Source organism: Pelodiscus sinensis, chromosome 6, assembly GCF_049634645.1.
Source record: "Pelodiscus sinensis isolate JC-2024 chromosome 6, ASM4963464v1, whole genome shotgun sequence".
In the NCBI taxonomy this organism is placed as follows: domain Eukaryota; kingdom Metazoa; phylum Chordata; order Testudines; family Trionychidae; genus Pelodiscus; species Pelodiscus sinensis.
In genome coordinates this window covers 91266216-91292315 of record NC_134716.1, presented here as the reverse complement: position 1 = coordinate 91292315, position 26100 = coordinate 91266216, and the positions used below count along the sequence as shown (strand labels likewise).

The 26100-nt window shown below is 41.6% G+C and overlaps 1 protein-coding gene and 1 long non-coding RNA gene across 4 annotated transcripts in view; one reads left to right on the top strand and one right to left on the bottom strand.

Moving 5' to 3' along the window:
- Nucleotides 1-26100, top strand: part of RNF180 (ring finger protein 180) — a 363816-nt gene that overhangs the window by 295244 nt on the left and 42472 nt on the right. The window lies entirely within an intron of this gene.
- LOC142829942 (uncharacterized) overlaps nt 13384-26100 on the bottom strand; it is a 32287-nt gene continuing 19570 nt past the window's right edge. The window contains exons 2-4 of the long non-coding RNA XR_012904888.1: nt 16759-16813; nt 13748-13835; nt 13384-13522 (exon numbers count right to left, since the gene is read on the bottom strand). This is a non-coding gene — a long non-coding RNA (uncharacterized LOC142829942). The remainder of the gene's footprint in view (nt 13523-13747; nt 13836-16758; nt 16814-26100) is intronic.

Here is a 26100-nt window from a genome sequence, read left to right as displayed (position 1 = left end):
GACTGTTTCTAATGCTGAGAGCTCCTCCTCGATTTTCTTCTGTTTGTTGTGTAGAATGCTGATAAGGTGATTCCTGAGTTTCTTTGCGAGAGTGTGGCATAATCTCTGGTTGTAGTCTGTGGGATACGTAGATTGCAGTGGGTTTTTCACCTCAGTCCCTTAGGTATGATGTTCATCTGTTTGCACTTGGAAAGAAAGATGATATCTGTTTGGATCAGTGTGAGTTTCGTTGTGTAGTTGATGGATTTCACTCCATATGGCTGAATACTGTGCCTTGCGTGTTCAAAAGTTTGAGGGGTAGCCGAGTTAGTCTGTAACAGGAAAAACTTAAACAACAAATAATTTAGTAGCACCTTAAAGACTAACAAAACATGTAGATGGTATCATGAGCTTTTGTGGGCAAACCCACTTCTTCAGATGTGACAGGAGTATTAGAAGTCCAGATCCAAGAGTAAATAAGGAAGGAGAGAGGGGGGAGAAGGAAGAAAAGAGAAAAAAGAAGGGGAAAAAAAGAGGGACAGTGAGTAGATAGTTCAAATAGTCATAAGAGGCTGATAAGAACAATTAGCACCTTCGTTGGTTGTTTGGTTGGTTGGTTAAGGCATTAGGATGTGGAAGATAGCGTGCAAGCCAGCCAATATCCTGGTTCATACCATTTGCATAAGAATTAAACTTGTGAATGAAGTTACGTTTCAACCCTTCTCTGTGTATTTGGCTTTTGGAATTGGCCTGAAACAAAACCGTGACTTGCAGATCAATTAATGAGTGTGCAGGCAGATTAAAGTATTCTCCAGCAGGTTTCTATGTATTGCCTTTTCGGATATCTGATTTGTGTCCATTAATTCTTTCCCATAGAGACTGTCCAGTTTGGCCAATATGCATTGCAGTGGGGCATTGCTGGCATTTGATGGCATAGATCACATTAGTGGATGTGCAGTTAAATGAACCTCTGATCTGGTGGCTGATGTGATTGGTTCCAGTGATGAAATTGCTGGTATAGATGTGTGGGCAGAGTTGGAACCAGGGCTGATTGCAGGGGTGGATTCCTGGATGACTATGATGGAGGTGAGTTATTCTTCAAGTGTCTCCTTCCCTTGGGTCCATATGATGAAGATGTCATCAATGTAGCATAAGTAGAGTAAGGGTATTAGAGGGCAAGAACTGAGGAAATGTTCAGGGTCAGTGTAAGATTCCTTACTCAGTCCTGAGTTCCTGCCCAGTGCTCAGGCCTGTACTTCCTAGCCCGGCAGCCCCTTTAAGACCAGGGGTTTGAAGGCAGGCCAGCAACCAAACAGTTCCCCAAAGTCAAAATGGTGACCTAGGCCCTGGTTCAGGGCAGGCAGGCAAACAAACAGTTCCCAAAGGCAAATAAATGCAAATAGCTACTTGCACACTGATGAGCATGAATACAAAGATTAAGGCAAAATTGCACAACACACAGGCACCGTTTAAGTCAGTTCTGCTGATATTAATAAAATGCAATATTTACCCAATTCCACCCATATGACAGCACTTTTAATGAGCAATGACAGTCCAGGAATTTAACTACTAAAACGCATATCAATAGAAGACCATTATATTGACTACTTTTTTATTTTGGCTCCCACTCATGGGCCTATGGTTGCCAGGTGTCCGGTTTTGAACCAGACAGTCCAGTATTTGAGGGTTCTGTCCAGGAAAAAAATTAAGAAAATACCGGACACACAAAATGTCCGGTATTTTCTAATTAGGTAAGTTTTATTATTATTAGGAGTATCAGTATGTAGTTGCGAACTGTCTGGCTGGTAGACAGCTCACGCTGCATGAGCATGTCTACCAGCCAGGCGGTACACAACTTCGTGGGGGGGGGGGGGGGCGAGATGAGATGGAATCCCTGGGGCTGGTCTTGCTCATGCTTCGCCGGGACTGTGCGCAGGATGGGCAGCGCCCCGAGATCTGCATGCGCCTGGGTCAGTCTCACTCCTTGCTGGCTGATTCTTTTCCTCCCATTCCCTCCCTGGCCAGCCCTGCTCCTCCCAACCCCCTCCCAGCCAGGCCCGCTTCCCATTGGCCGGTCCCTCCCCACCCAATCTCTCCTGGCCAGCTCCATTGTCCCCAACCAGCCCTGCTTCCTGCCAGCTTGTTCTCCCCCTCTCCTTCTCCCGATCTCCCCCAGCCAGCTCCGCTCCCCCCGGCCCCTCCCAGCCAGACCTACTTCCCGCTGGCTGGTCCCCCCACCAATCTCCCCCGGCTAGCCCCGCTGCCCTCGACTCCTCCTGCCCCACTAGCCCTGCTTCCCACGAGTCAGTTTCCCCCCCCCCCCCACACACACACACACATCCTCCCAGCCAGCCCCACTCCCTTCCTGGCCAGTGGCCCCCCCCCCTCCATCTGAGATCAAGTGTGTCCAGTATTTTTTTTAAGCCACCTGGTAACCCTACGCGGGCCGTGTGTTAAGCCCCGTGTAAATCCAAACCACACTGCAGGCCATAAACAAATGGGCTGTGGGCCACATGATGAGTAGCCCTGATGTACAGCATAGCAAGTGAGCCTGTCCACACTTACTTTCTTTCTGCAACTTTTGACCTAGCAAGTGTACCCCTGTTGACCCACTGCAGTACTGATTAGCCTTATTGCACAGAAACAACCTCTTGCTGAGATCTTGAAAAGAATTAATGGAGCCAGTTATAATAAAATACTGGGGGTGTGTGCCCTCTGCTTGCTACACTTGTCTATCCCCCTCTCTCTGGCCGCTTTCGCTTTGCTGAGCCTGTTGACACTGATGACGTTATTTTGTCGCCTAGGAGGAACATTCTGTTGTCCGGCAGGAAAAACTTTACTGTATATAGAGAAAGATGACAGGGTTTGGGTTTGTTTGTTGTGGGCTTTTTTTTTTTCTAAATTGACCTAACTATTTTTATATGACTTGATTGCATATAACTTGTGTTTTTTAAATATCTATTTTTAGCTGACATGAGTTTGTTCAATAAGTAGCCACATTTTTTTTCTTTTGGTTCTCTGGCATCAGTAATCTGTGTGTCTTGTTGCAGCCAACACTATGGGTACATGTGTCAAATTCTACTCAATCTTCTGCGCATTAGCTGTATTTCCCTGTAATACTAAAAATATATTTGATATTTTCTTCTGAGAATCTTTTCAGCAGTTTGAAATTCCCCAAACCTATCAGTGGATTCTGGTTTGATGTTTTCTATTTTCCCTAATTCAGAGACTGTGTTCAATTTATCTTCTGATTGGCCAAGATTTTTAAAAAATGAGATCCTAAATTTAGTGATCTCAGTAACTGGCCTAGATTTCAGAGGTCCCTACCATCCAGTACCTCCCATTAAACAGAACTATTTAGGCACCTTCTTATCTGAGTTCCAAAATCAATGCAAGCAGCTGGGTGCTTACAGCATGTTTACACCAACCAGTCTACATTGTAAAGTAAAGCTGAATTTTATGTTTAAAGGTCTTGCCGTCCCACTTTCTATTCATGTTTTTACTTAATGTATGTGGTTTCTTATAGTGTTTTCATTTTTATTATATAATTTGTTTTTGCTTGTTTGGTGAGCTTGGTGGCGGAGAGTCTATGAAGGGAGCTTTATCATTTCAGTTATTTGAGCAAGAAAATGCAGGAAATTAATTAGATATTTCATAGTCCATGCACATAAATACATGGTATTCATCACATTACTGAAATGTTAATACTTTGGTAATCTAACAAGCCATCCTTGTAATTTTACAACAGCAACAGATTGACAAATATAGTAACTTCAATTTCTTGAAAGATTAAATTTCTTGATCTGATTAAAAAGCACTGTAACTAAATTTACATTACAATGCAATTTGTATAAAATGTTCTCAGTACAGCTTCCCCCTATAAAGTGATTAGTTTTTCAAACAAATAATTTGTAGTTGAAAATAATGAGAACAGATCCTTTCATTAGTGAACTGTGTTGCTGTTTGCTACCAATGGAAAGATTAGGAGAAATTACAGATTGACATGCAATATGACTGTATGACAAAAAAGAACACAAGAGAAATTCAAAGAAAAAAAACTGTACTCCATCTCTAGGAACCAGTTATCCCTACAAAAATTATAAGAGTATTTTTGAATCACTTACTTGTATGTTGAATAGTGATAGAAATGTAGCCGTGTTAGTCTGGTGTAGCTGAAACAAAAAACAGGACTATGTAGCACTTTAAAGACTAACAAGATGGTTTAATAGGTGATGAGCTTTCGTGGGCCAGAATATGAGGAAGTGGGTCTGGCCCACGAAAGCGCATCACCTATTAAACCATTTTGTTAGTCTTTAAAGTGCTACATAGTCCTGTTTTTTGTTACTTGTATGTTGTGAGTATATATTTCCTGTAATGACACTAGGCTGGTATCAGAACATCCTACTTGGTATTCACCAGACTTTGTCTCTGTAACCAGAACCTCTTTGATTATATTATTCCTAAATTCACTGACATTTGATTATTCTGTGTGCCATTTGACACGGAGAGAAATAATTCAATCTAGTATACAAACAGGCCTCTTTTGGAAATTGTAGCTATTAGTGCTCATAAAGTGGCTAAAAGTTAGGAACTGAAGTCATTGAAAAGATTGATGTGAATAAAATTGCATTGTCATTGCCAGATAAAATAAAATAAATCTGCTCCCCCATTGCTGTATTTTTATTTTATTTTAATTATTAGTAAATGCAAATTCTTATTCCAGATATCCTTTAATTGAAAATGTATGGCATAAATGCACAGAAAAATCATTATAGCAAACTAGTAGATGAATCTTCTCTACGTGCAGCTGTATACAGAAGTTTTATTCTGGATTGTAATTTTGCTGTGTATTGTTAAAGAGATGCCATGGTTGACTCCGTGGTGGCTGCATTTTAGTATTGTAGTGGTAAATATTCTTTATAAAAGATGGGGCTGCTGCCAGGGTCTTTGTTAGAACCACTTCTCTTGAGAATGTGTTCCTCTTAATTATAAAATAGCCAGGATCTATGGCATGAGATGCTGTATGAGAGCAGAGTCAATAGGGATCATGTGAAATCTTTTAAGTTTTTTCTGTGATGTACAACTTATTTAGTTATTTGTATATCTTGTGGAGTTGGTGCTGTTTCCCCCTTTTCTTTACATTCATTGGCATTTTGGTTAATTTTCAAGGGCACCTAGAGGAAGAAACTCTTGTAGTCTTTAAAATCTAAACAAAAATATAGCAACAGAAATAAGCAGCTTTTCATCTAAAGATCTCAAAATGTTTTACAAAGGAAGTAAACACCAAAACCTCATTTTCCAAACCAAGGAACAAGGAGCGAAGCCCCAGCTCATGCAGCAAACCAGGGGCAGAGCTAGAAATAGAGTCCATGTCTCCTGAGCTGTAAGCCTATACCCTAGCCACTGTGTGAAAGTACTGTATGTTGTTTTTAAAGCAGTTTGTGGTCCGTTGGCAGGTAAATGTAACCTAGGATACCTATCTGAAAACTGAATTATTTTCAGTGTGCAAGATTATGAAGTGATGTCTGAAGTTTGAGTGCTTAGTAACAGAAATATGAATAACCAATTTTGCAACTGTTTACTTCCTGAGTATCAGCTAATCAGCATTTAGTTGCTTGTTTACTTCTATAGAGCTCACTACATTGGGATAATTTCTGAAGTTAAATAATCCTAAACAAAAAACATTGTAATTGCTGTTTAAAAGATACTAATCTTGATTATCATGCTTAAATAATGATTTCAGCTAGTCTGCTTTTAAGTAGCTCAAATAATACACATTTCAGTAATTATAAAAGATTTATTTGATATTTTGTTAATGAAAATATAGCTCATACACTAAAAGTATGACATCTCTAATCACATCTATATGTTATTTGTAAGAAAATAAACAATGTAATTGTTTTAACATATTTATTTCTTGGAGCTTTGCAAATTATCTATATTATTTCACTGTATAGATCATGTAAATAATGTACCATTGTTTGTGAAAGGAAAACAGATTATTCCATTTGGAATAGTTCCTCTGAGTTGACAGTTATCAAACAAATTTTATTTTATTTTAAAATATTATGGTTGAAAGTGTGTTTCAGATTTATATTACATACAGATGTTGCACTGATTCTAAGTAAAGGTGTGATCTTAAACTAATGCAATAAGTCTAATATCAGTTCTGAGCAAATTAGTTGAAACCATAGTAAAGAATAAAATTTTCAGACACATAGATTAACATAATTTTTTGCTGGAAAATCAACATGATTTCTGTAAAGGGAAATCATGCCTTACTAATCTACTAGAGTTCTTTGAGGGTGTCAACAAACATGTGAACAAGGGGGATCCAGTGACTATAGTGTACTTAGATTTCCAGAAAGCCTCTGACAAGGTCCCTCACCAAAAGCTCGTAAGTAAACTAAGTTGTCATGGAATAAGAGGGAAGGTCCTTTCATGGATTGATAACTGGTTAAAAGACAGGAAACAAAGGGTAGGAATAAATGGTAATATTTTCCAACTGGAGAGAGGTAACTAGTCCCCCAAGGGTATGTCCTGGGATTCATCCTATTCAACTTACTTATAAATGATCTAGAGGCTGGGACTGGTTCCTTATAAATGATCTAGAAGCTGGGAGGGGTTGTAACTGAGTTGGAGGATAGAGTCATAATTCAAAATTATCTGGACAAACTGGAGAAATGGTCTGAGGTAAATAGGATGATGTTTAATATGAACAAATGCAAAGTACTCCATTTAGGGAGGAACAATCCATTTCATACATACAGAATGGGAAGCAACTGTCTAGGAAGGAGTACAGCAGAAAGGGATTTAGGGCTCATAGTGGACCACAAGCTAAATATGAGTCAACAGTGTGACGCTGTTGCAAAAAAAGCAAACATGATTCTGGGATTCATTAACAGGAGTGTTGTGAGCAAAACACAAGAATTTTTTCTTCCGCTCTACTTTGTGCTGATTAGGCCTCATTTGGAGTATTGTGACCGTTCTTGACCGTTCAAGAAAGATGTGGAGAAATTGGAGAAGGTCCAGAGAAGAGCAACAAGAATGATTAAAGACTAGAGAACATGACCTATAAAGGAAGGCTGACAGAATTTGGGCTTGTTTAGTTTTGAAAGGAGAAGACTGAGAGGGGACATGATAGCGGTTTTCAGGTATCTAGAAGGATGTCACAAGTAGGAGCTGACTGGGCAGGGCTGATTAATCACCTGTGAAGCTGGGCTCCCACACAGCTTAGAGGGAACACTGGCAATAGAGTATTTTTTGCATTTTTTTAAATAACCATATTACCCTGTTTTACATTTTTAAGTAAACTGTGCTAATGTTTATAAGGATTTTGATACAATTATAATTAAACCGTTGTGTTGGTCAGTACACTACACCAAGGATAAATGTAGTATTTGTTCCCTGTATTGTTTTGTTTTTTTCTCAGTCCAGGAGACAAGTGTAAAATAGTAGATGTTAACTTGCATTTCCCATTTCCTTGCCCTGTCACTCAATACAAGTCTTAAAATCCTCTGAATTTGGCTGGAATTGCCTATTTAATTTTTGAGCAGCTTTTCAAGAAAGCTTACAGAGAAAATTTTATTATGTTAAATTATAAAAGGGCAGAAAGGATTGAAGTCATTAGGGCTCATTATTCAATCCCTTAGAGGATTTTGCAAGAAAGCTTTCAATGAAGGAAAACTTTGCCATCCTAAACCCCAAAGGCATGGTATTGTGCTAATAATAAGCCAAAAATATATTACATTGTGGTTAAGGTAAGTGCCAAAATGTCTGTGTGTCATAATATTTAACCAGTTATCAAAGATAGCTTGTTCTTTCAATGTAAGGGAAAAGATGTACAAAATTGCTCCATATGCTATAAAATCATATGTGTGTGCAGGCGACGCCTATATTATTACTAAATATTCAGTGGCTTACTTCTTATTTCCTGTTGTTATATTATTCTTTGTATGGTATTTTTAAAAAAATGCAAATTCTAATCTGAATAAGAATTGTGTACATTTTTAATAAAATACAAGTTTTGGGAACAAAATACAGATTGATTTCCTAGAATATTCCGGAAGTAGAGGTTAAAATACATCAGACCTTATCATTCTATCACTTATATCCTCTGACTTCTATGAAATCTCATTTATCCCAGTGAAATCTAGGCTCAGATGCTTTAAAATGTATGGTCATATCCCTTGGAATTGGCTGCTTGGCAACTGGACTCATTCACAGAGGATTCTGTGATCTTAAGCACAACAGCCCTCCAATAAGTGTTCTGCAAGTGGAGTCAACCTGACATTGACCTCTTCAAGACCTGATCCAACCACAAATGCCACCGGTTTTGCTCCAGGGCAGGCCTGGAGAAGGGATCCCTAGGTGACACGTTTCTCCTGAAATGGGAAGCCCCACTCCTGTACACATTCCCACTTCTACCCTGATCCATTGGGTGATCAGGAGGATCCGACAGGACCAAGCACAGGTCATACTTGTAGCACCATCATGTTCCAGGCTGATCTGATTCCTGTACCTCCAACGTCTGATGATTTCTGCTCCCTATGCGTTCCCATAACATTGCAACCTCCTATGCCAGCATCATAGCTATACTCTCCATCCGGACCTGGTAACACTTTACCTCAAGGCCTGGCTCCATGATGCTGAAACTTCCTGCTCTGACAGGGTAAAACAAATACTAATTAACAGTTGACAAGCCTCTACCGGAAAGGCCTATACTTATAAGTGGAAGAGGTTCTCCACATGGGTACAAAGAAACACAACATCCTGCCCTCCACCATACCCTACCAATGATACTGGACTATCTCCTCAAACTACGAGAGGCAGGTCTCTCTCAGCTCAAAAGTCCACACAGCAGCAATTGCAGCATTTCATGAACCAGTGGATGGGTTCTCCCTTTTTTTGCACCCCATGACCAAACACTTCTTGACAAGCTTTCAAAACATATTTCCCATAGTAAAGCCATCCACTCCCTTGTGGAACCTAAACCACGTCCTTAAGAGACTCACAAAGCCTCCTTTTGAACCACTTGCCACATGCTCATGGCTACATCTGTCTATGAAAGTAGCCTTCCTTATTGCAATCATCTCCAGCAGACAGGTTGTAAATGTAGCAACTTTAATGGCAGACCCTCCTTACACATTTTTCAGCAAGGACAAGGTCATACTCAGACCCCACTCTAAATTCCTCCTGAAAGTCCCCACATCCTTCCATATTAATGAACCAGTCCACTTACCTGCATGCTTTTCAAAACCACACGATGACACAATCCGAGCAGCACAACATACCCTTGATTTCTGACAAGTGATCACTTGCTACCTTGACAGGATCAAGTCCTGGAGGAAGTCCACAAGACTCTTCACCTCCTTTGCAGAACGACTGATAGGACAAGCTGTTTCCTCACAACGAGTATCAAAATGGATATCCTCTTGCATCCATACTTGCTATGCGATCCATAACAAGAAACCACTACCTTTTGTTATGGCCCACTCCACCAGAGTGGTGGCATCAACCATAGCCTTCCTTAATAATGTCCCATGTGGGGACATCTGCAGAGTAGGATCCTGGTCCTCAGAACACACATTCACTAGACACTATGTTTTGACATCTGGTCTAATCCCAACTACATCGCTGTCCACTCCACTGTCTCCAGGACATGGCTCCAAAACTCACTTCCATGAGACAGACACTGCTCTTTAAATACCTAAAACGGAGCACCCAGGAGGACAGCACTCAAAGAAGAAGAGAGTGTTACTCATCTTGTACAGTAATGAGGGTTCTTCAAGATGGGTGTCCCTGAGGGTGCCCTCCGTCCTCCCCTACTTTGAAGCCTTTTTGGGGCTATATCCAAGATAGTGAAGGAACGAAGGCACCGTGCCGCATACACAAGCAATGGACACTAATGGCCTGAGGGGACACTACTGTACATGCGTGGCATGGCAGGACACTGTTAGAAAAGATTTCTGATCACTGGTGTGAGTACACACCAGCACCTCAAGTGGAGTAACTCTCTCTTCTTTAGCTCTGTAAGGGTATGTCTATACTATCTAATTTAGATATGCTACTTTAGCCACGTTAATTGCGTAGCTGAAGTCGAAGTCTCTTAACTCAACTTTTGGCGCTGTCTACACTGCAGGAAGTCGAAGGAAGAACACTCTTCATTCGAATTCCCTTACTTCTCGTGAAAGCAAGGTTACCAGCATCAATCAGAGTGCCCATCTCATTTCAAATGACCTGTCTTAACTGGACTGCTAATTCAAACCCTGGAAGATCAACAGTGGCAGCTTCGCTCTTCCTCTGTAGTGTAGATGTACCCTAAGGTTGCTGAGTTCTTCTGTTTGTCACTTTGTGTTTTCAAGTATTAGACCTGTACAGGCAGTTGCTGACTTATTTCTTGCTTGTGCTTGGTAATCTATCCTCTCTTATAGCAAGACTGCAGTTCTCTGAACAGAGATAACTGGGATCTAGAATAGAGAAATCTTAAGAACAGCGAAGTTTGGACAGAAGACTAAAATTTATGCTTATGTTGTTACTTACAAAGCTAAAGCCCAGCAAAAGGGATAAATTTGGACTGTAGAGATATATATTTGTATATATGCGGTTCAGAACAAGATGAGCACTCTGTCTACCTTCTTTCTCAGTCTGCTGTGTGGAGATCTGCTGTAATGATAAGAGGAATTGGTATTTTGAATAAAAATTATCTTTGTATGCTATTGTCTACAGAAGAGAAGAATGAGGGAGAATTGATAGCAGCCTTTAACTCTCTGAAGAGGGGTTCCAAAGAGGATGGAGAGAGGCTGTTCTCAGTAGTGACAGATGGCAGAACGAGGTGCAATAGTTTCATGTTGCAATGGAGGAAGTCTAGGTTGGATATTGGGAAAAACTATTTTACTAGGAGGGTGGTGAAGCACTGGAATAGGTCACCTAGGGAGGTGGTGGAATTCCCATCCCCAAAGGTGTTTAAGTCCTGGCTTGACAAAGCCCTGGATGGGATGATTTAGTTGGGGTTGGTCCTGCTTTGGGCAGGGGATTGGACTCGATGACCTTCTGAGGTTACTTATAACCCTATGATTTTATGAGCTGAGATTATTCCATGTGTGGAATATAAATTACAGTTGATATTATGGTGGATGACAATAAAATCAGATGCATTATTTAGAATACAGTGATTATATATATATATATATACATAGCTGCCAAAATGTGGCAAAATTGTTCTAGACATCATTTCGTAACCATTTTGTTATATTTTCCTGACAAAATTATATATACACAGGGGCTGTGTCTACATTGGCATCCCTTTCCGGAAAAGGGATGCTAATGAGACACTTCGGAATTGCAAATCCACGGGGGATTTAAATATCCCCCGCGGCATTTGCATTTACATGGCTGCCGCTTTTTTCCGGCTCGGGGTTTTTGCCGAAGAAAAGCGCCAGTGTAGACTCGATTTTCCGGAAAATAAGCCCTTCTCCGGAAGATCCCTTATTTCTACTTTCAAGGGAATAAGGGATCTTCTGGAGAAGGGCTTATTTTCCAGAAAATCGCATCTATACTGGCGCTTTTCTCCGGCAAAAACCCCGAGCCAGAAAAAAGCGGCAGCCATGTAAATGCAAATGCCGCGGGGGATATTTAAATCCCCCGTGGATTTGCAATTCCGAAGTGTCTCATTAGCATCCCTTTTCCGGAAAGGGATGCCAATGTAGACACAGCCCTAGAGATCCAGCATACTAGAGAATATCAGAATAAATGCAGACACTCAGCTATTCGTTCAGTGCAGCAAGTCAACTAACAGACTTGATTCCGAGACCAGAAGGTACTACTGTGATCATGTAATCTACTCTCACATATAACTCAGGCCATAGAACTTTCCAAAAATAATTCTTAGACTGTATCTTTTTGAAAAACATCCTGTGCCATGACCTTATGATTAATGGCCAGCTATTTTCATAAATACAGAATTTGCATTTACATACAAATAGATTGTTAGTTTTATAGTTCTTTATATAAGTGAAATGAATAGAAAAGAGCCTTTTTATCATGTAGCAGTACTTTTATTAGAAGAAGAAAATACATATTTTAGATAGAAAGATAGTGATTGCTCAGATGTATCTACTAGACTGTAGACTTGTTTGCAGAATGAATATTACTTGAAGTCTATAATTTAATCTTCATATTTAAATACATCTACAAATCCTACCCGTATGTTTAGGACATATGTAGCTCCCAGTACAGCATTATGTCAATTTCTGAATGGAAGGTTATTTAAACCCATGATAAGCGGTATGCTGTTTCGTATTGTGGCTTCTGCAAAACAAAACAAAAAACCCTCCAGATTTTATGAACTATTTAAATGCTGTATCAAAGCCTTAAGTGGAACATAGGAGGATTCTATTCTGGGATTAATGTCATTGAGATGAAAAAATTGAGATGAAATTAAATTATTAGCATTAAGTATTTTTTTTACTCCTAGATTCAATGATACTGTCCACGAGTGGCCTCCCCTTGGGCACCTTCTGTAAGTGGCTCCTTACTGCCTTTTAATCATAAGGTCATGACACAAGATGTTTTTTCCTCCTTTTGGTTCCTCAGTAAACTTACAAAAGGATTTTTGCAAGTCCAATAGCAGCAGCCCCCTTAGGCTCTGGTTTGTTAAAATCACTTCCAAATTTAAACACAAAATCTTCCCTCCTGCCTTAAGCTGGACACAGCCCCAAACTCCCGTGGTGTCTCACGCTTTTTGCTTCAGCAGTCTATTCCCAGCTCTTCCTGGCTGAGGCAGCTTTTACTGTAGTCTCTCCTCAGCCTCCCTTCTCCTTTACCTACTTGCAGCTCCCTATTTTTTCTATAGTGGTTTGACCTGATCCAACCCAGATGTTCCTTTTTAGTGATAATGGTGGCTAGCTCCTGGCCCTCCAGCCTTTGAAAGCTGAGCTGCTCTATGACACACACAAGCCTTAGAATGTTACCCATCCTGCAGCAAGTTCTATCAGAGGAAATGTTTTATTTCTTTTGTTGGATTCTGTTGTTCTATTTCTTACTTGGTAGCTTCTGTCCTTCTCCTTTCATCTAACTGCTTTCATCAGACAAAAATGCCCACTCTTTACAATGCTGAAAATAGATGTGTAGATGACCCAGCTTGGTTGGGTTATTTTCAAAGGTGCCTCCGTCTCTGCCAAATGAAGATAATGCCCATTTTTTTCATCCTCCACTACCAGTGTATCAGTTCGCCACTTATCCATAGCTAACTCACCCTCTCCTTTACTCCTTCAGGTCCAGGTTCCTGTCATCTTCCAAATGCACTTGTTCTTTCTGATACCTCTCTTTCAAAGAGAATAACCTATTGATGTCCTTTTTAAAGAGAATTTGTTTTTTTCACACCCAGCAGCCTGTCCTGCCACCCTTTGGATGTTTCCATTTGCTGATTACGTATCCACTTTCCTCTTTGACAGGAGGGTCTTTCAAATCCTGTCAATTTCTCCAATGTGGAAAAAAGTGGTCTTCTCAGGGTAGCTATGCTAGGTCTTTGTTCCTTAATAAACTGTAAAAAGAAAAGTATTTTATAAATCCAACAGTAACAACCCTCCTTAGGCTTTGCTTTATTTACTTAATTTAAACACAAAAATCTAACCAGTCCTAGGCTGGGCACAGCCCCAGACTCCCCTGATGCTTCAGGACTTTTGTGTTTTAGCAGACTACTCCCAGCCCTTCCTAGCTGTAGTACCTCCTCTGGTCTTAGGATCTTCCCTGCAGGACCCTTTCTTACCGCAGTCTCTCCTTGTGTTTCAGAGCCTGAGCTCCATCCAGCCCAAATAGGGTCATCTACATCTGTTTTCAGCACTGTAATGTGAGCCCTGCAAATCCAAGTGTGTAGATATGAGCTCTGCGACTTACTGCTGTAGTTATTTTCAGTGAAATGTTTCAGTTGCTAACATCAGAAATAGCTTTAATGGTCATCATAACTTATTTTAAGTTCAAAGCAATATTTATTAGTTTCAAAACCAATGTCAAAATGATGAGAGGCAAATAGAATGATAGATACTCCCTGTTTTCTTGCTATATGAGTAGTAGGTACAAATGCTCACACATTCTAAATACTAAGAGAGACAAAGAATTTTATGGCCTATATTAATCTTGATAATTTAATTTTTAATAGAAATAATACAATTTTAATTTACTTATTCAGTGAAACTGTTGCCACTAGCTTCAGGAAGAGCTGTTTTCTCAAGAGTTTCCGTGATAAATATAATTTTTCTAACAGCAATTTTCAGGAAAGTAATAATATCTTGAGTTGTCAGTTTAGATATGTATTATAAGAGGCACCAACTCAGTTCATGGAAAGATCCAAAGGGATTAATCAAGCAACATAACAAAGAGTGCTTAAATAACTTCATATCTAATGACTTGAGTTAAACTTAATGTCATCATAACGTCCTAAAAACTAAAATACATATCTGTTTGTGGTGGGGCTGCATCTTCATATGAGTTCAGTCACAGCATCTATCACAATACAACCCCAATTCTGATTGAGAATTCTCAGCACTACTATAATGAAAGTGTATAACCTGTAGCCATTTTGGTCCCAGGATATTAGAGAGAGAGAGAGACAAGATTTGGAAGTGATTCAGAGCTTATCTTCAGGTCTGGGAAATGTACTCAAGACTGTCATAACTAAATAAAAGTTGGAACAGATTGTTTCGCATTAGTAGTTAACACATATTTCAAAGGACCATTCAAGATGAAGTGGCCTGTTAATACCTCTCTAGTCAGAGAGAAAAGGAAAAAACAATGAACAACACTCCCCAGACATGTTTCAAGATCCAGAAGTCCTACATATGCCTATCTCAACATATGTTGCACTCAATACCTCAATAACAACTGTGTGGGTGAAACAAGACAATCACTACACTCTCAACTAAACTCAGACAGAAAAATGATAAGACAGAATCACCATATCACCTGTAGCTGAACACACTTCAAAGAGCAATCAGAACTGTACAGTATGCATGCTGCACCCTCCTTAAAGAAGGAACTTCCACCTCAAGAGAAACCTACACAACATCTTCAAAAAATGAATTTACAAGTTTAAATTAATAACTTTTCAAGATACTAGATGGACGGAATAGAGACACTGGCTATTTTTGTGGCTTTTTACAGCAATCCGTACTCGATTTAACAGGCCCCTTCTTCAGGTTTTTTCCCTTATGATTGGAGGGATATTAATAGGCCACTTCATCTTGAATACTCCCTTAAAATATGTGTTAACTACTTATGCTAAACAATTTCACCTTGTATTTAGCTACAAAGTATATACTACAAAGTTGCATAGGCCTACCTGCACCAATGCATTTGCACCATTGTAGTGCTTCTGGCAAAGATTCTCTAAGCCAACGGGAAATAACTCTATTATTGGCTTCATAACTCCGCCTCCAAAAGAGGGAGAAGCTGTCCTACCAGCATAGCACTATCTATGTGGGTGGCTACGGTCAATATAACTACAGAAAGTTGCTGAGGAGTGTGTATTTCATACACACACACACACACACACACACGCACACAAACACACACCGAGCAACATAGTTATAGAGTGCAGTGTGGACCTGGCCTGTCACTCTCACCAGTGGAAGCTGGCCTCAGCCACCTTGTGACTGTATAATATAAATATGAAACAATTAAAGTATGTGAATGATTTAAAAATACAGTAAGCCAAATGCCAGGTGTTGTCAGCCGACGGTCAGGGCAGTGTGTGTGTGTGTGTGTGTGTGTGTGTGTGTGTGTGTGTGTTTCCGAGAAAAGGTTTAACGTCCGTGTCTTTACTGCTAGGACCGGGGTCCCGTCACAGAGGGTGGCCAGCAGGCCAACAGACGCCCCATTATATAGGAAGAGCTTATTACACCTTAGATTTTAGCTGCTAGAACACAGGGGTTCCTTTGCAGCGGGCAGCCTAGGAAAGGCCGAAAAGGTGCCCCAACGGATCTTGTCACCTGGGAGTGACACAGATCCAAACGCCCAAGCTCTCCCTATGTCTGTCCCTTTATGACTGGCTGAAGTTCTTTTAAATTGTGCTTGGTTCTATTACAGCAACTGAAGGGGTCATGTTAAAGCTTAAACAGTTACAGGTTTATTAAAGAAGCTTATAAATCATATGGTTACAATGGCTATTGCTCTATTTCTTAAATGCTAGCATATATATATATAGGTCTTAAAAATGATTACAGGAAAAAGGTAAAGATAGAAAATAGAAATAATGGTACCAAGTGACAGCTTAATCTTTAAAGAGCTCTAACACTCTGGCTACGTCTACACTGGATACAATTTCCGGAAAAGGGATGCAAATCAGGTAAGTCAGAATAGGGAAATCCGCGGGGATTTAAATATCCCCCACGGATTTAAATAAATATCCCCACGGATTTAAATAAATATGTCCGCCACTTTTTTTCCGGCTTGGAGAAAAGCCGGAATAAAAGCATCTAGACTGGCGCGATCCTCTGGAATAAAGCCCTTTTCCGGAGGATCTCTTATTCCTACCTCAGGTAGGGCTTTATTCCGGAGGATCGTGCCAGTCTAGACACTTTTTTTCTGGCTTTTCCCCAAACCGGAAAAAAAGCGGCGGACATGTTTATTTAAATCCGCGGGGGATATTTAAATCCCCCGCAGATTTCCCTATCCTGACTTACCTGATTTGCATCCCTTTTCCGGAAATTGTGGCCAATGTAGACGTAGCCTATGTGTATATATATACTTAAACAAAGGACCACATCCAGGTACAATTTTTACCCCTTTCTGTGCCTCTCGACTCCAGCGTGTCAGGCCAGGACCGGTCTCTCAATTCCTAGGAAAGACGAATACGAGGTGAGCGTCCCCTCTGGAACCTCGGGAGATCAAACACCTAACCCGACCAGCAGATAGATGGTAGATTGACACTCAGAGAAAATGTGCTGCTGGACCCATCTATATACCCCTGGGGGCCTGTATCCTCTTTCTTATCTAAGATGCCGAATTGTACTGGTCCGTTTTGTGGTGCCAGTTCTTACAAGCAAGTTTCAAGTTAATTTACACTTGCAAGAGAGAGAACTAAATTGTGAGTACTAGTCATTTTTTTACTGGGCGAGAGATTCCCTCCCCCCCCCCCCCCCCCCCGCGGACGGCTGTGTGTTCGTATCAATATGGGTTAAGTCAAGGACACTCCTTGGCAGCCTCTTGGTCAGCAATTGGGATATCTCTGTTTACAGCCATTCACGGTCACACAGCCTGGGCCTTCTGCTCTGTGTGCCCTGCATGCTCCAGGCAAGCAAAAATGGATGTTACATGGGGGATCCTGTCTGGCTACAGGTGTACATAAAGGAACACAAGGAATAGGTAACTATGTCCTGGATCAAACCATAATTATGGGTGTACATTTAAATATTCTTGAAGTAATCCACTCATGTCTTCAGATATTATTTTCACTGAAATAGATTGTTAATGATAGACTCACTTAACTGATACTTTTAATAGTACATGGCGGTAACAGATCATTGGGGTTATCACATTTCCTTCAGCTCTAATGAAGCTTTAAATTAAAAAATTTGAAAAGTTTTTCCCAAATGGTTATAATTAATTATTTTGATAGGAAAGGTTAGAACTTCACTGAGAATGTAAAAGTACACTGTTCCCTAAGTAATCAGAAAATAGACCTGCACGTACTTCACACTAAAAAAGCCATTTTGTATTTCACCTCCTTGCAATAATTTAAGATAACTCTTTGGGGACTAAAAGAGCTAGATTAAGGTACTGATTATAATTCAGCATAATGTACATCGGCTGCTACTGCTACATACAGGCTCTGTGACTGCACAATATGTATGCTTCACCCTCCTTTAAGAAGGATCTTCCTCCTCAGATTTAATCATATAATGCTGATCTTGGCCTTATGTATCTACACAAGCATGCTCGCATCAGGTCAATTATATTAAAACAGATATGGCAACCTGGCTACTTGCAGAAAGTACTGCCCAGTGGTGCATGAATGGCAGCCCTCTGCAGCCCACTACTTGGCCCACACCCATATATAAATGAAGAAGCCATTACAGGCTTCTGAGCAATTATGTAGATAATCTGTTTGCTTCTGTAAGCCTTACAGTAAGCCTTCGGGTACGTCTACACTGCATGCTTATTTTGGAATAAGCTATTCTGGAATTTATTTTCCGGAATAGCTATTTAGAAATAGCACATCTACACACAATAAGTGCATTAAAATAGAGTTTAGCTATTTCAAAATAGAGCGTACACACTGATAGGATGCTAACTTGTATTTAAGGCCATCCGGAACCAATTCAGGCAGGGCATCAGGTCAGCAGTCACTTCCTAGAGCTGCTGTCTAAGGCTATCTGAGATGCATGCTTAATGGGACCTGTACAGACAGCTGTTTCTCAGGTTCTTCTCTTGCTTGCCTACCTCTCTGAGGTACAGCAAAGCATTTCCACTGTGTGCTTTGGTGCCCTGTGTTTGGACACCACAGCACTCCCAACTATGGAGCCGGAGCTGCCTCTGGAAATGTGATAGACCCTGTTTATCGTGCTGCAGTTTATGCAGTAGTTTATGTAGGCTGCCCTCCTAGCCCTGCAGGAATATGACCCCCAGCTGTTTGAGGGGACCCTCAACTTCTTACAGCTACATCCTACTCTGTACTGCCGCTTCTGGCAACTGGACACCATTTCCGACTGGTTGGCCCAGCTTGTGATGGAACAGTGGGATGACCAGCACGGGACAATGAAGTTCAGCCAGTGAAGCTATCTGAGGTGGTTTGGTGGAAGACAAAGGTGGTCTGTGCAGAGAAATGTCACCTGCCCTCTGATCATAGCTTCTGAGGCATGGAAGTACAGCTCCTGCAAAAGGTATGCACACCTGTGGAGCTCTCCACAGATCATTGCCACTCAGGGAATTCACACCATGAGGGGGGACAGCAAGTAAGATGACACATTATGGGTTCATGTGAATTTTAAGGGCCAGATGATGCACAGCCCTTTGAGCTTCTCTGCAACAGCTGGGCATGGTGGCAGTCCCTGCATGCAAAGAGATCAGGAATGGTGCATGGCTAGCACCTTCAGCAGCACCAGCCTTCCGAAGGGGATGGTATCTGGTCAGCTGTTTAGGGAAGTATGTCTGACATTTTGTAATAGGGTCTTAAAAGGTCAAATGGGGCTGTCTTAGAGGCACAATCAAGCACTGTCAAGTTAGTTGATATCCCACAGGATTGACTATGATTATTCTAAAATGAAATGTATATATTCCTAGACAAAATACTATATTAAGATACACTGAAGGTTGAGATTATGCATCTGTAAATTAATTTTAAAACATTACATAGTATCCCAAAGACAAACATTACACACGATAGGCCTCAGAACGTAAATGGAGAAGCATTATCAAATGGGAACATTTCTCCTGGGGCCCCCACAGGAACTGATTGATAGCCCTACTCTGTTTAATATTTTTATCAATGTAAAAATATCAAATCATCACTTGTAAAGTTTGCAAAGGATGATAAAATTGAGGGTGAGGTAAATAATGAAGAGGACTGCTTTCTGATACAAAGTGATCTATATCAGTTGGTAAATGAGTGTACGCAAGAAATATGTGTTTTGATGTAGCTAACATGTAACATCTAGAAACAACAAATGTAGGCCAAGTTTACAGATTGGGGGACTTTATCCTGGGAAACAGATTTGGGGATTGTAGCAGACAATTAACTGAACATGAGCTCCAAGTACAATACTGTAGCCAAAGAGCAATCCAGTCCTTGGATGCATAATCAAAGGAATCTCAAGTAGGAGTAAAGAGGACATTTTAACTCTGTATTTTGGGTGACTAGATCACAAGAATAAAATATTGGGACATGGAGGGGAGTGGGGTGGATGGTGACTGGACCCCCTTCAGGAAGGCTAACCACACGGCACCATCCCTGACACAGACCCCGCCTACCATAGCAGGAGTCCTGAGTCCTCTCCCCCTCCCCCTGCATCCATTCCTGTGGCTGGAGTCCAACCCATCCCACTGCTAGAGAAATCCTGAGTTGGGCCTAGCGCTAGCCACACCATTTGGCCTGAGCAGCCCCAGCCACAGGCATAAGGCTTTGGCTCCAGCCCCTGGTGGGCGGAGGGTGCTCAGAACTGGGGCAGTGGGTTGGGATGTAGGGAGGGTCAGGTTGCTGGCACCAGGAGGGAGTTTGAGTATGGGGGGGGTGGGACACAAGAGAGGGGTCAGGGTGAAGGGTAGTGCACATATCTTGGGCAGTTCCCCTAAAGCAGCAATATCTCCTTCTGGGCCCTGGGTGGAGGCACAGTTAGGCAATTCTGCACACTGCTGCTGCTTCCACCCACAGGCACCCCCTACCCAGCTCCCACTCATTGTAGTTCCCAGGCCATGTGCTTATGGCTGGGGCAGCATGCAGCGCCCCCTTGACTGTCCCTGTGCCTAAGAGCCTGAGGGAGATGTTGCTGCTTCCAGAGAACTGCATGGAGTCAGCAGGGATCCTGCCTTGTGCCAACTGGATGCCTGGCAACCCTACAGTATTTTAACAAATGGCATCCCAATCATACATTGGTTGGGATGCGGGACAGAGAGTTAAATATTGGGATTTTATCACGACATCTGGTCACCCTATCTGTATTCAACCCTGATGGAGCCATTTATGGAATACTGGGTCCAGTTCAAGTGCCCAATGTTGAAGAAAGATTCTGATACATTGGAAAGGGTTCAGAGAAGAGCCATGAGAATGATTAAAGGATTAGAAAAAGTGCCTTGTACCGATAGACTCCAGAAGCTCAATCCTTCTAATTTAACAAAGAAAGATAAGGGTGACGTGATTACAGTCTATAAATATCTACATGGGAATTAAATATTTAATAATGATCTCTTCAGTCTGGCAGAGAAAGGTATAACAAATGCAATGTACTTCACTTAGGAAGGAACATCAGTCTCACACATACAGAATGGGAAGTGACTGTCTAGGAAGGAGTACTGCAGAAAGGGATCTAGGGGTCATAGTGAACCACAAGCTAAATATGAGTCAACAGTGTGGCACTGTTGCAAAAAAAGCAAACATAATTCTGGGATGCATTAACAGGAGTGTTGTGAACAAGACTCGAAAAGTCATTCTTCTGCTCGGCTTTGCACTGATTAGGCCTCAGTTGGAAGTATTCTGTCCAGTTCTGGGCATCACCTTTCAAGAAACGTGGAGAAATTGGAGAAGGTCCAGAGAACAGCAACAAGAATGACTGAAGGTCTAGAGAACATGACCTATGAAGGAAGACTGAAAGAATTGGGTTTGTTTAATTTGGAAAGGAGAAAACTGAGAGGGGACATGATAGTGGTTTTCAGGTATCTAAAAGGGTGTCACAAGGAGGAGGGTGAAAAATTGTTTTCCTTGGCCTCTGAGGATAGGACAAGAAACAATGAGCTTAAACTGCAGCAAAGGAGGTTTAGGTTGGACATTAGGAAAAACTTCCTAACTGTCAGGGGGTATGTCTACACTACCACCCTAGTTCGAACTAGGGTGGTTAACGTAGTCAATCGAAGTTGCAAATGAAGCCCGGGATTTAAATATCCCGGGCTTCATTTGCATCTTGCCAGGCGCCACCATTTTTAAATCCCCAGTAGTTCGGACTCTGTGCCCGTGGCTACACGCGGCACGGAGTAGGTAGTTCGAATTAGGCTTTCTAATTTGAACTACCTACTCCGTGCCACGTGTAGCCATGGGCACGGAGTCCAAACTACCAGGGATTTAAAAATGACGGCGCCCGGCAAGATGCAAATGAAGCCCGGGATATTTAAATCCCGGGCTTCATTTGCTACTTCGATTGACTACATTAACCACCCTAGTTCGAACTAGGGTGGTAGCGTAGACATACCCAGGGTGTTTAAACACTGGAATAAGTTGCCTAGGGAGGTTGTGGAATCTCCATCTTGGAGATATTTGAGAGCAAGTTAGATAGACATCTGTTAGGGTTGTCTAGACCGGGCTACTCAACTTTGGAAGCCCGGGGGCCATAATGATACAGCACATGCAGAGAGCCACAACTTACGTGTGGTGGCATATACATGCAAATATATATGCAAATAGCTTCTTTCACACTCATGGGCATGAATACAAAGCACTTCCCACAATGCCCCGGTGCTCCTGGCACCTTCTCCCTTGGGGCTAGAAATGCCAACAGCCTGTACCCGTCTGTTCCAGCCAGCCTATCTGCTTGCATCGTTCAGTGCTCCCCCCACCTCGGAGATGCCTCACCGTTGTGGAATGTGTTCCCAGTGGAGGCCATGTTCAAAGAATTCCACCTGTGTTGATCCCCACGTAAACCCAACTGCAACACGGGCTGCAGATAAACAGGCCATGGGCTGTATGCAGCCTTTGGGCCACGTGTGGAGTAGCCCGGGTTCTAGACAGCACTGGGTCCTGCCATGAGGGCAGGGGACTGGACTCGATGACCTTTCAAGGTCCCTTCTAGTTCTAGTGTTCTATGATTCTATAACATGATCTAATGGCTAGTACTTGAAGTTAGACAAATTCAGACTGGATATAAGGTGTACAGTTTTAACAGTGAGTAATTAATTACTGGACTAATGGGTCTTTCTGCATTATCCATCACTATTCTAAAATCAAGATTGGATGATTTTCTAAAAAACATACTCTAGGAATTATTTTTGGGCGATTCTTTGGCCTGTGTTATACAGGAAGTCAGAACAGATTATCACAATAAGTCCCTTCTTCCCTTGGAATCTCTGAATATGAAATCAATGCTTTCTGTGCCTCAGCTCCACATGTGGTAATGGAGGTGTAAGGGGGTCTAGGATGCGTGCCCCCTTTTTACCCATTTCCCAGAGTTTTTCTTTCCCAATGAAATTCACTGCGTAGGCAACAGTCTGCCAACACCGCCTTTAATAGGTGCAACCACAATCCCAGATCTATTTTCTCCACTGACCGACCACACCTGTCGGCTCTCCCCCACATACAGTCACATAGGGGCCAGGGTGATGGGGGACCCGGGCCCGCCCTCACAGCCGGGTCCCGACTCCGGGCCCTAAAGGGAGTGGAATGATCTTGTTCCCTCCCCTGTGGTCAATGGGGCAGTCGCTCATAACACGCCAACCCACAGCTTCCATGATACCCAGCCCTGGGTCACTTCGTACCCTCCACTTGTCCTCCTGAGGCTGTAAGAGTCACGGGGGTTAGGTCTCTCCGCCTTGAGACCCCTCCTTGCTCACCTCCTCGCCCCTCTTTCCCGGACAACCCAGCCTTCCCTGCCCGGGTGCCGGCTGGCTCTTAAAGCTGGTGATGCACTGCCAGCTGATGCCACCGCTCCCCCGATGTTCTGGCTCCACCCCCTTACACGTGGCACACCCGGCCCTCCCGGCAGGTTGCGCCATGTGACGTCATAGCCCAGCGTCTCTGCATCCACAGCCGTTGCACCTCCCCCAGTTCTCTGGCCAGGTTCCTGCGGTGCGCCCCTGCCACCTCTCTCTCGCCAGGAGGCTAGGGTAGCCCTAGTGCGGAGCCCCGATGCTCTGTCACAGAGGGCAATAGTACTTCCTGCATTATACACTAAACACACTAAAAGTTGTGAGGCATTCAGAAACTATAGTGATGGGGGGATGTTAATTACCCCCAATGGCCTTGATTAACGAGTTATCTGAGCTAGTGCCTTGTCCCAATCTGTAGCCTGGGTACAGCAATCATTAATAATGTAATAAACCAATTTCGTCAAATATTGCCCATTTACTATATTTCAGTGAATTTTAACTCTGTGAAAAGTTTGAAGTGTCTGAGTTTCATTATAGTAGAATTCAGGAGAAAGAACAGACTGGCAGAGATGCTAAATTTCTTAAAGGCCCAGTTTTCAATTCCTTTAATTCAGAAACTAACTAATGGGCTTTCTTTTAAAAATTCATTCTGCACCCTAACAGTTAGTGCTGTAAGAGAATCTTATTTTTCATACAAAACAAAGAGGTTTAAGTGGAAGATGGAACTCAATGTTAACTATGGAGCCATGACTGGCCTTTCCACAATGCCATTTCAGAACTGGCAGCACAGTGACTTCTCTGGGATGTCAGTTTATATATTCCTTGTAAGTGGAACAGATCTCTGAACAGAGGCCATCGTAAATATATGCACTGCATGTGAGGGTTTGGAGTATGGCATTTGTTAGAGTTCTGTAGAAAACTTCATTTTTAAATAAAACAGGGTTAATTTTTAAGTACCGGTAAGTAATTATCAGAGTGGACTTGTAAATGCCCGCACATGTTTTCTATTGATTACTACTGTGTTTTAGTTGCTAAGCATTTTGTGAGTTTTTGTTTGAGTGTTTACCCAATTTATTTTTGTTGCCTTTTTTCCTTGCTTTAAGATATTAATAAAAAGTTTAGGCACATTAAATTGTTTGCTCAGAAATTGTGGACTGTGAAATATTTTATCACTTTACATGATGAGTTCCATTGCCTACACCTTCTTCTAAATATGAAAACAAGAAAATAAAGATAAAGTCTCTGTTTAAACAAAAATTATCTGTAGAAGAAGGTAATCTTTGAGTTGTTTTTCCCATGAGCAATTTATCCAGCAAAAGTTGAAGCAGAAAAGCCTGAAAGGAGGACATGGCTCCTGGCAATACGTAGCTCCAGAGAGCTGCTTAAGCTACTTTGCTCTGCTTTGAAGTTTTTAACTTGTTTTTGGATTTAGTGAGTGGCAGTATAGGGAGAAATTTAGAGTGTAAGTAGCATAGAGTGAATTATTAATTTATAATATAAATATGTGGGCCAGAGGCATTGGCCTCTCTATCTGATCTCTAGGTTTTAAGCTTTAGTTTGCCAGAAGACTACAAAAAAGCACGTCTGCACTGAATATTCTTGTCAACCAACAGTGCCTGAAGATAAACAAACCTCAAAGGGCCTCTTGGCCTAATTTGGAAGAACTTCCACCTTATTAGTCAGTAAAGAATTTTTATTGGGATATTGCTAAATATTTTAAAGTTGTGCTTTGAGTTTTTTAATCACCCCAAAAGTCACCAGTTTAACTATATGAATGATACTGAGCTTAAATTATAATCAAAGCAGCAGTGTGTTTTAACTGTGATTATATTCATTAACTTGGTTGGAGAATGTGTAAAATAAAAGCTCCACTTGGCTTCCCATTTTCTTTCACACTAGACTTAAGCTGCTTGTCTTTACTTTCAAGGCCCTTTCCGTCATCAGTCCCCACCTTCTCATCTCTCACTTTTTATATGTGTCTCCATTTGGCCCATGATATCAGCCTGCATTGCCCATTTGTTACATTTTGAAACAAGAACTTTCATATTCCAGGTTGCCCCATGCATTTTTCAAGTACACCCCAAAACATCCATAAAGCCCTGGTCTACACGAGGGTGTTGAAATAACCTCCCTTAAGTCGAATTTATAAGTGGAGTGTTCACACTACTAAGCCTGTTATTTCAAAATAATCGGCCACTTATTTTGAAATCTGAACTCCTGTTGTCCTCTGGGAATAATGCTAATTTCAAAATAGTTATTTTGAAATAATGTTAGTGTGGACACGCCAGTGCCACTATTTTGAAATAACTACTTTCCAGAGTGATTCAAACTAATTACTCCCCAGTGCTTCCTGGGGCTCTAAGCTGAGTTAGTGTATCCACATTAATGGAGCTTGCTTCAGACTAATTTTGAAGCTTCCCCCTAGTGTGGACACACTATTTCAGTTTTGTAAAATTGGGAGTTATTAAGTTTAATTTAGTTATTTCAAAATAATTTCCAAGTAAATTATTGTAAACATGCCCAATGTGACCTTCAAATCCCTCCTCAAAACTTTCTTTCTTTCTTTTGTGATGCCTACAGAAATGTGACAATGGTGGCCAAACTGCAGGTTGCCCATCACTGAGTTAGGCTGTTGGTATGGAAAGACTACTGTCCATCATGTTGAACATTGTCTTGTTTGCTTATACCTTCCCCTCTCTCCCCCCCCCCCCCATATCCATCAGTTTGTGGTCTCGTATTTAGGGCTTGTCCTCACAGCAGTTTTAGTATGTGGCAAGCTGAGGTGTAACTCAACAGTGCACACTAGACATTCCACAGTGCACTTAGACCTGTTGCTGT